Source organism: Callorhinus ursinus, unplaced genomic scaffold (assembly GCF_003265705.2).
Source record: "Callorhinus ursinus isolate GAN/ISIS: 27379988/994484 unplaced genomic scaffold, GSC_fseal_2.0 scaffold1, whole genome shotgun sequence".
Lineage (NCBI taxonomy): Eukaryota > Metazoa > Chordata > Mammalia > Carnivora > Otariidae > Callorhinus > Callorhinus ursinus.
In genome coordinates this window covers 65,331,872-65,343,647 of record NW_027397063.1, presented here as the reverse complement: position 1 = coordinate 65,343,647, position 11,776 = coordinate 65,331,872, and positions in this window count along the sequence as shown.

The window sequence follows — 11,776 nt, the reverse complement described above, 5'->3', positions numbered from 1 at the left end:
AGGATGATTTATTTGCAGCACTGCAGCTCATGGAGAAGGTGCTAAGGCCTTTGAGTTTCAGCATCTGCCTATTTTCTAGAATGTCAGTCATTGAGGGGATGAGCAGGGAATACTTACTTTGGGTCCTGGTTCAGAATGAGGCCTGAGCCTCCTGCCAATCCTTGGGGGCAGCTTCTAATTGCCCCACTTCTCACTGGCAAGAACTGCTGGAACAAACATTTTTGTTGCTAACATGGAAGTCAAAGGAAAGATGTGACTTGCTTTATAGATAATTTCTCAAGAGCACTTAGCTACAACAGAGGTGCTTATCTTTATTAGATACATTAGGGAGGTTAGTATAGGAATTCTCTCCATAGAGGACTGCTTTATTTTTGTTACATGAACAAATTTTAAACAAAATATAAAATGTCAGTTTGTAATCAACTTTATAAATATATAAATATTCTATTTCTTTTTAGAGATTTTATTTATTTGTCAGAGAGAGAGAGGGAGAGCACAAGCAGGGGAAGCAGCAGGCAGAGGGAGAAGCAGGCTCCCCACTGAGCAAGGAGCCTGATGTGGGGCTCGATCCCAGGATCTGGGATCGTGACCTGAGCCGAAGGCAGACGCTTAACCAACTGAGCCACCCAGCCGTCTCAAATATATAAATATCCTAAACTCTATAATTTAAACTGCATTTTCTTTCTCATCCCCAAAGTTTGCTCTTTGCTGTTAATATGTCACCATTCGATTAAAGGAGCTAAAGTGGTTGTAATTGAGATGTTATTTGGTTCTTATTTTAGCGTGAAGTTAGCATATTAATAAAATAGCATATGAGTATCCTGCTGTGTAAATTATAAACTAAATTTTTAGAATGGGCTTGTAGCCAATAACTACTGAGACTTATTGGAACATCACTAACTTTTTTCTATCATTTAAGCCCCTTATTATTTTTTTCCTCCTTTCTATTGTTTGGAATAATCTTTTTTTTTTTTAAGATTTTATTTTTATTTATTTGACAGAGAGAGAGAACACGAGAGAGGGAACACAAGCAGGGGGAGTGGGAGAGGGAGAAGCAGGCTTCCCGCCGAGCAGGGAGCCCGACGCGGGGCTCGATCCCAGGACCCTGGGACCATGACCCGAGACAAAGGCAGACGTTTAACCGACTGAGCCACCCAGGCGCCCCTATTGTTTGGAATAATCTTAAAATGTACCCCTCAAGCAGTAATTTTGGAAAAGAGATTAGGAAGGGAGGAAAACAGAAGAAAAAGAGAAAAGAAGGAAGGAGGAAAGGAGGGCAGAAAGGTAAGGAAAAGAGAAACAAGGAGAGAGTAAAAGAATAAAAGGAAATCTAAGAAATTTTTTCACTCTTTTCAGGGTCCTAAATAGCCTTTTGAATTGTACTGATACTAAAATTGTGGAATTTCCTTTGTAACGATCTATTTTATTTTATTAGTTCATTAAAAATATATTTTGAAATAATGATAGAATTTACTGGAAGTGCCAGTGCATCCTCCCCTCAGTTTTCCCCATCCTTACATCTTATGGAACCGCAGCAGAACATCAAAACCGGGAAATTGACACTGATGTGATAGAACTGAATGGCTCTCTGCCTTTTTATCCCATATGGAGACTGATACCACCTCTGCAATCAAGAGACAGAACTAATCTATCACCACGATGATCCCCCTCTTTCTGACACCTCTCTCCTCTCCACCCTCCCATCCTTAACCCCTGTGTATCTCAAATCTATTCTCTGGCTCTATAATTCTGTCATTTCACAAATAGTATATAAACGGTATCATTCAGTATCTAGTGGTTTGAGTCCGCTCAGCACAATTCCCTTGAGACATGTCCTTCTTGTATGTTCATCAGTAGTCGGGGCCTTTTAGTTTTGAGTAGTATTTTAAGCATTGTGTTTAAATATTTTGATAGATACTATTATGTTCTCTATTCAAGATGACATTGTCCAGACAATTCTACGGTAATTCTGAGAAAGTTAGTAATGCTATATATGATGTGGCCAATTCATTTCCTCATGCACGTGATGCCTCCTCTAAAAGTTCCCTTGTCACCACAGCTCCAGGTCAGATCTCCACTTCACAAAATCTCCTGCTGCACTTTGGAGTGTTCTGTTTTTTCCCTCTGTCCCACGCCCTGTCAAAGGAGAAATGGCATGACTGTCTTTTTGTGCTCACAGTATCTTGTTCTTACCTTTATTAACTATATGTTGCCATGTTTTTCTTCTTCACAAGACTGCGTGCCTCTTGAGGGTAGGGAGGAATCTCTCTGCAGTTCCTGACAATAAATGGCCTGTTCTCAATAAATGCAGGTCACAGTGCTTTTGGGTTTAAGGGAATTAGGGTAGGGATTCTGACTTTGTTGGCACACGAAAGTCACCTGGGGAAATTTTAAAACTACCTGATGCCTGGGTCTCACCCTCGGAGACTCTAACTTAACTGATCTGAGGGGCTTTAAGGGCATTTTCAGAGCTCCTCGGTTCTGATGTGCTAATATCTAGAAACCACTGCCAGAGCCAAGATTAGACAGGATTTAATCTATGAAGGAGACACTGTATTAGGCTGTTCTTCTCTTATGAATCCATCATACTTTTTGGGGGGTCAAAAATAAGCATTTACTTGCATCTTGATGTTTAGACACCTCCTGTATGTTAACAGAATGGTTTTGTATGTGAATCAGAATACGATTTTGTGAGTTTTGCCTGTCATGTTGAATCTCTGGCATACCTTCCGCAAATAGGAAAAGTGCATTCTCTATTCTCCGTAAAATTTAAATCAATTTGACACACATTTCTGAGGCTTCTAAAATAGGCATTAACCAGCGGTTTTCAACCTTGGCTGCACATTAGAGTCAGCTGGGGGGTTTTAAAACTCCCAGCGCCTGGGCTGCACCCCACACCAATTAAATGAGATTCTCTGGGGATGAGACCCCAGCATCAGCACTTTGTACAGTTCCCTGGGTGATTCCAGTGGGCGGCCAAGGTTGAGGAACCATCGCCATAAATCAGTACAGTTCCTTTTGGACATTCCTGATTTGTCTTCATAAACATGTACCTTAACACGTTTTGTTTACATGAATTAACTTTGATTTTATTTTATTTTTTTATTTTTTATTTTTTTAAAGATTTTATTTCTTTATTTGACAGAGAGAGACACAGCGAGAGAGGGAACACAAGCAGGGGGAGTGGGAGAGGGAGAAGCAGGCTTCCCGTGGAGCAGGGAGCCCGATGCGGGGCTCGATCCCAGGACTCTGGGATCGTGACCTGAGCCGAAGACAGACGCTTAACGACGAGCCACCCAGGCGCCCCTTAACTTTGATTTTAATTGGGTGAAAAGTAGGAAGTATTTATCCTACCCTCATGCTTTAGAAAAATCTCAGCTGTCATAAATGTGTGCATACTGTTTTATTGTGGACAAAGTGCTTTCGTGTAACTTTCTTATGAAATAAAGAAAACAAAAAGGCAAGATAAAGAAGAGCAGTGATGATTAACTTTATTTTCCAATTTTACAGACGAGAAAACCAAAGCCTAGAAAGATAAAAGGGTGCAGGGCCTACGATGAGACAAGCAAGGCACTTAGGGCGTGAAATTTCTGGAGGCTTTCACTCTCTGGACACATGAGGGTCTCATCCCACCCTCGTCCCGGTCTGAAGTTAAGCTGCCCCATCGCCCAGCCAGGCAGTGGAGGAGAGACGCTGACACCAGCATGTGCTTTCCTCACCCTTCCATCTTTCTAGGTCAGGAAACACACACCTATACTAGAAAATGCAGAATCGCCTCTGCTCCAACTTAAGGTAGTAGGCTGAATAATGCCTCCCTCCACTCCAAGTCCACATCCGAATCCTTGAAACCTGTGAACATTATCTTAATTGGAACAAGGGACCTTGCAGATGTGGTTAAGAATCTTGAGAGGAGGAGGTTGGCCTGGAGGATCCCAGCGGGCCTCACGTAATCACAAGAGTCCTTATAAGAGGGAGTTGGGGGAGACAGAGTCAAGGAATGAGGCCATGAGCACGCAGGTGGCCTCTAGATGCTGGGAAAGCAAGGAATGCATCTCCCTTAGAGCCTCCAGAAGGAATGCAGCCCTGCTGAGGGAACCGTAGCCCTGCTAACATCTATTTTAGCCTGTAAGACTCATATTCAGACTTCTGACTGTCCAGAAATGTAAGATCATAAACTGGTGTTGCTTTAAATCACTACGTTTGTGGTAATTGTTACAGCAGCAAAGGAAAACAAATACATGTAGCTTAGAATTAATATCTGTGAAATATTTGTAGTTTCCCAAACGAATTAGCTGGCTCATGTTCAGGTACTATGTTATAACAACAAAAAAAGTCATCTTAAATACTTAAAACATGCTCAGGGAGGTGAGTTGCCTATATGTGAGGGACACCTGGGAGCTAAGCCAACAGAGGAAATAGATTCTTCTCTTCTCCTGGGCTGCACAGTCATTGGGGCCAGAGATGGACAGAATCACCAGCTTTATTTAGCCTGTTATTGCTCTTTTCCTTCCTTGCTGTCCTGGTTCTCTCTCTCTCTCTTTCTTTCTCTCTCTCTCTGTGATAAGCACATGCAATTTAATTAGGAAAAAATAAAAAAATTAGTCTTGACTATGATGCTACTCATTCAGAAAACTGAACTTCCCATAGGGACCAAACCAATATAGCATTAGAGATATGAGGTATTAGAACTGTGGTTGGTGGGAGGTAGAATTTAAAGAGGTGGGGGGGCTGGGAAGACGATGAGATAGACTTATGCTATGAACCACTAAGACTTAGAACTAGGGCCAGAGAATGGTGATTGGAGACATATATTCATTCTGTGTAAGAACTTTCCAGCGGTCCAAGAATTTCAAATATAAATTTTCTTGGAGATAATGATCTCCCCAATACCCCAAGTATTCAAGCAGGGATTGGGCAACTACAATGTGGGGAAGAGATTAGAGCATTGAATAGAAGATGTGAGGGGTGTTAGACCCGTTCATACTGAAATTCTCCACTATGAGATTTACACTGCTTCATTTCTCAAGATTTGGTTCTCTCTTTCCAGAGATAAAGTGGCCACAAGTAAAAGAATATTTGTAATTCTCTCACATCTCATTCTCCTGGTAAGATCTGATCTCCACAGGAATTCCAAAATGCTATAGCGCAATGCTTCTTCTCATGGAAGATACAATGCCTTGTTAAATAAGTTTTTCCATAGCAGGACATTTAATACGAGATGTTTCTTTGCCGGCCCATCCAATAGAGTCTCGTGTGAATTCCATCAAAATCCCCTTGTTTCTGAGGTCTAAATTCTAGTACATGGGAGGCTAAGGAAAGTGTGACAGCATATTTTTGAAGTAGTCCCTATTTCTTTCCTTTAAAGTAGGTGCCACAACATTTTCCAAACACTGGGTTTTGTGTTTAAGAGACCGTGAAGGAGAAACCTTCTCTAGAGCCCTTCTGGGGCTGGCTGCAATCCACGTCTGCCAGGGTCCTGCCATGTGTAAATCACACACCCAAATACACCCAGATCGAGCCTATCCATCACATGCTGGCGGTGACATGGGCTACGCTGTCTGTAAATCTGGTGAAAATAATGTATTTGTGATGTGAGATGACATCCCATAATGATATTGTGATCTCCTATAGCATGTGATTTGCTATTTGTGACAAAGATGAATTTCACAGTGAGCGTAGCTGCTGAGAGTCTATGGGGCCTGGTGGACATGTGGAAGGGAGAGGTCCCTCTCAGGCCATCCAGTCACAGCTCTTCTCTACTAAGAAACAATTTCTCGGGGCTGCCAAGAACAAGTTTCCAAATTGAATCTTCTCTAAAGAGTAGCTGAGTATTTAGGCAAAGCAAAATCTCTAAGGGTAAATTAAGGTATAGGAGACATTCATCAGTATTCTTTGATTGCATTTATGGTTTATGGTAACACAATTCAACAGTCCACAATTGAGGTTATGTGACAGACTCTTGTGCCCTTGGTGCATGCAATCAGTGCAAAGTAAAAACTGCCTTTATGTTCAAAATAGAATAAACACTCTAAGATATTCTGATTCTTACTCCCAGAATCACGTATGGAAGCATTGTAGACATTCACCACTTTCAAGGGTCCTAAGTGGTCCTGAATGATTGCCACATAAAGTATGGTCCCTAGAGCTGTGCTATTGACATCACCTGGGATCTTATTAAAAAAACAAAGAAACAAACTTGGGTCCCTTCCCAGACCTACTGAATTAGAATCTGCATTTTAACAAGTTTCCCAGGTGGTTCTTGTACACGTGAAGTATGCTCATCAGCACCGTAATAATGATGATAATAATATAACCCAAATAATTCCAAATATGTGTATATAATTTTTTGCATTTTATGAAGCACTTTCACAATCATTACCAAACTTGAGCTTTCCAATAATCTTGTGAAGTAGACAGTAGTTATTATCCTCATCTTACAGTTGAAGCAATTTGAGTTCATTGTGATCAACAGTTTTGTCCAAGATACATGCAGGTAAATAGAGAGCCTACATTCAGATTCACCCAGGACCCCTTTCTCACCATTGATAGAGCATGTGCTCTGAGTTCCTTCTGTCCCCAAGAGTGAGAAGAAACTCTGAAGTCACTCATACACTCCTCCCCTTTGTGAACGAGAATAGGCATCTGTAAATGACCAGCTGAACCTAGGATTACTGCGCGTGGCTGAGGCTGTTACAGAATGTAGCTGATTCCGAAAGAGTCAGACCTGACCTCTCTCATATTAATTCTGAATTCTGATAGGTCCAGCCTCAGCCACTCCAGGTTATGACTTGATTTAAGATTGATCACACAGGTCAACTTGGTGATAGCCAGACCTGTGACAACCTGTTAACTCTACAATTCCTTTAAGGACCCTACTGCTCCAGAAAAAGTTTCCCAGGCCAGCCGCTGAAACAGACTAATACTGCAAGCGTTCTGTGTGATATACTGCCTCTGGCAAGAGATGCTCAGAAATGCTTTTGATGTTGATGGGGTGACCTATTAGCCACTAAGTGTGGTGTATAACGTAACATTGCTCTCGGGACTTTTATACACTGGCCCTAGCATTCATGGGCCTGGATGAAGCCAGGGGTCAGGGCTACTGAGTCACAGGCTGAAAGAGTTGTCCAGCCTCTCTTGGAACCTGGTGCTCCGAGGAGCCTGAGGCTATTCAGAACCTCCTGGGCTTGAGCATGCTGGGGCTGTGGAATGATGAGGAAATGTTTCAGGGCAGAGGAGGCAAGGACGGGCTACGAGTATCAGACACAGGTCTTTTGTTCTAGTGCATAAGAGCTTGATAAGATATTTTTAATCAAGAAGGCTTTGTGTCAAAGAGAAGAAAGTGATATGCGCATTTGGGGGATTTTGAGCAGAAAAGTTAATTCATTGAGGTTCTCTTCTCATTTAGTATTTTCAGTTAGCATTTTTGAAAATGAATCAACTTATCTGTATAATGGGCTAGAGGAGATGAGGACAAGGGTGAATTTTTTTCCTGAACTGAGTGAAGAGTGGATGTTGCAGAATACATGAGAGCAGTCATGGAAAAAGCAAACTAATGCTAACTCAGAACTTAACCTGTGTTCTTATAGATCAGTGATTTAGATTTTGGAAGATTCAGTTCCAACATGCATAATTCATGTAAGGTACCTTTGTAATTGTATACAATCCATATGGGTTTATCTACCCCTAAAAAATTCCCTTGGGATATTGAACATGAATTCTTATGCTCCCATTTCTTTCCTGTAATTCTGAGATGATAAAAATCAGATTCGGACTGCATTTCTACTGCCTTCCTTCTTCGTCCTCCAAAAGCCTAATCACGCATAAACTCCCGGCACAACCTCTCTGGTTTGTGGAATCACATTTGGTAATGATGTTATTTATGCCCGCACCCTTGTTAAAATACTAAACATGGTTACTGACTTCCGTCTCACCTACAGCCATGCTGGGGAAAAGGTCTGCCTTCTCATCTGGAAATGATTTTTTTTTCTTTGGAGGCTGACTTGCCTTAGAGATTCTCATTTATCTTTTTTTCCCCATGTCTTTCACTGAGAAGAGAAAGGGCCCAGTCTATAGCAAATCAGAAAGAAAGTAAGGCTGGGGAAGCTCCTTTCGAGTGATCTTCTTTGACCGGTACCCTGTGCATTAGAGGAATGTCCCTGCTCAATGAAAGTGTGTTTTTCTGGCGCAGATTCTAAAACACATTTGGTCCATTAACATCTCATCACATGGCATCTCAGAGAAAAGAGGCCCATAAAGATATTATTCGTATAAAAATAGTAATGGTTTTCATGATAGAATATTGGAAAACATGGTGTTTTCCTATGGAAGAAAAAAATTATCCAAATTTCAGAGTAGACTAGAAGAGGTGAGAAGTCCCCACAAGAGTCTTTTGGTTTTCTAGTTAAGATGGTACCATTAAGTGGGATGCCTGGCTGGCTCAGTCGGTTAAGTGGGTCATAATCTCGAAGTACTGGGATCAAGCCCCACATCGGGCTCCCTGCTCAGCGGGGAGACGGCTTCTCCCTCTCCCCCTGCTCCTGCTCTCTCTCTCTCTCTTAAATAAATAAAAAATCTTAAAAAAAAACAGACGTTACCACAAGTCAAGTATTTTTATTAGCCCATCTTAGAGACGAGGAAATGGAAGCTCAGGGAGGTTGGGCAACTTGCCCCAGGTCACACAGCTAGCTAGTGGCAGAGCTGGGATTTAAACCCAGAGCTGATACTTTTAAACCACTATATTATAGTGCCATTCATATGAGAATGCTGGGTGAAATGTGCTTTGTCAACTCTAAATTTGCACAGTGCAAATGGGGAATTGACAAACTTCTGTCCCCTTCATGTTTATGCTCCCATGCCTTTCCTCATGGCTTTTCCTCCATTCTGGAATGCCTTGGCCATATGTCTCCACCTGTTGAAAACACCTCCCCATTTTTCAAAGGGATGCTCTAAGAAATTCCTCTCCCTCATCCTTCTTTCACTTTCTTCATTGGTATTAATACCTCTCAAATATATATTGCTAGAACAAATTCTGAGAATACAGGAAAAACTGAATCCCTTCCTGTGCTCAATCCCAGCCTTTTCCTTGAGGCAACCACATTAATTTTTGCTAGGCATTTACTTGCATTCATGTACATAGAAATACATGTTTTTTTTAAACATGGATATTTTCCTTTCATATTATTTTGCAACTTAAAAAAAAAAGTCTTGAAGGTATTCACATGCTGACCCAGAACTACTTATTTACAAGGAGCCTTCCCTTTCAGAAATACTGTTTCTCTCTCCATATATCCAGGTCTTTGTTTATGCATTTTAATAAATTATATAGTTTTCACATTTATAGGAATTTTATAGTTTGGGTTGCTATTCTGATTGCCATTTTTATTTTATACTTTCTAATTGGTGTTGCTAATATTTAGGAAAGCTACTGATATTAAATATAGCAATATTAAATATTAATATAATAAAATATTAAATATGTCTTAATCTTTATAATTTTAAAAATTGATTCTCATGGATTTTCTAGATAGATGATTGTATTATCTGCAAATAATGAGACTTTTTTTTTTTTACTTCTTTTCCCATAGTTAATAGATTTGTTTGTTCCTTTGTTTTGTCTTATATCATTGGGTAACATCTCTGAGAGGGGTAACTATGGTGTGTACCTCTAACTTGTATTTAACTGGGGATGTTTCTAATGTTATGAATGACATTTATTTTAGGTTCCTGGTATGTGGCATATTTCTAATTTGGGAAGATTTTTAGGGGTATTTTTCTGATGGTTTTTACTCACAAATAGCTATTTTATTCCTGAACTAGTTTCTTACCTATTGAGATTTTCTTCTGGTTTAACTTATTCGCTCTGTTGCTGTAGTGAATTACATGGACATTGTCTCTGCTCAGGCCATTTTGTACTCTTTTCATAAACTTATCAGTTTTAGTCCTTCTTTACGTTACTATTTTGCGTGCCAGCCACATTCTTATTTCCCTGAAGGGTCCTTAAAAACCATATCACTTTCCTATTGTGGATTCTCAATTAACGTTGAATGATGCATCTTCATAAAAGTTCACATCTATTATGTCACCTGATGAACACCATAGCCAATGCAGTCAGCTGTTATTCTTATGTTTTAAATTTGTGTAAACTGAAGCTCAGACCCTCGGACTCAAGCCAATATCAGGACCAGAGCTAGGTCTCAAATTTAAGCTCTCTTACTCTAGGGCAAGTGTTCTTTTTGCATCAATGATAATTGCCCTAGGTTGGTGACATTCATCATTAGAGGCAGCATTCATGTTTTCCACATTTATTGGAGGACCTAGGCAGCTCTGAAGTGAAGTTTTTACTACCTGAATGGTGCTTCCAAACCGGAAAGAGAGGGGTTGATCTGGTGCAGGAGTTTACCTGGGAGGCCCCATTATTGATCAGGGGCCAGTCAACCAGGTACTGATACAAATATACACAGTGAAAAGAATTGCATGAAAAAGACCCTCCCTACTTGTAGAAAGGAGCCTGATACTGAATTCTGGTCAACTACCAGAACCTGACCTCTTTCAGAATCGCACAAGGTCGAGGCTGACAGATACCTATGCCATCTTCTTTTTTTAAAGATGGGTAAAATGAGATTCAGGAAGGAGAACTGACTTTCACAGGTCAACTTTTGTGTTAGCAAATGTCTCCTGTGGTCTAGAATTATCTCTTTCGATATGGTTTAAGTATTTGTTTAATCTCACAGACAAAAGAAATGCCTGGCTAGATAAATTTTTGCTTATTCTGTGATAGCAGGCCGCTTCAGTTGGATCTTGGGCAAAAATCAGATATATTTTTAACAAATTTGGAAATGAAAATGATGGCAGTGGTAATTATAAGTGTTATGGACTGCAGGAAAAATTGTACAGACCTGGATACTTTCCCAGTTCCTATCACTGAGGCACAATGATCACAGAGATTGAATCATGAGTGGGGTTCTGGGCTCTTTCCTAATGAAACTCAATCTGATGTACTGTCAATTTTGGATTCGTAGACACAGGCTATGCACCTCATGACACTCTGTAAATAGTTCCTAAAATTAAAAAAAAAAAAAAACTTCTTTCATTGTTTCCACATTTGACAAAACCAAACAGTAAGTATCAATTGGATGGTACTTCATAGTCAACTTGGGTTTCATCACCATACCTGCATATTGTGTTATCATCATTCTTGAGACAGGAAGCAAAACCAAGTCGAGGGAACACTGGTTACCCAAGTAGAGAACAGAAAACAATTTTTAAAAATTGTTAAAAATGGTTAAAGCGGTTCCTAGGTTTGATATATATATATTCCATCTCCACATTATCAACAAAACTACTTGCCACAAGCTATTTAGTTTTACTAGACACACTATGGAGATATTTAGATAGATATCGTAGTCCCTGTTCTCCAAAGCCTTAGTTTTACAGTATATCCAGATAACTGTCTTATATCATTATAAGAAATAATGAGAAATAATGTATTTTAACAAAGTCCAAAGAGAACATTATCCTAAGAAGATAAGTATACATAAATAGAGCACTGTGGGGAATGGTGGTGTGCGGGGTATTCTAGGTCTGCTTTGGGGGTGTGTGCAGTGGAAGAGGTTGTGAAACCTCACAAAAAATGTTTTGATTTGAAATAACAGGTAGAACACATTTCCTCCAAAAATGTGTCACCACCTGTCTTACTCAGATCATTTCTGTATTTGTAGGGCCTCCAATATTTAGCCAATAGCACCTTTGTTACTGTTGATATATCTTTCATAACTGT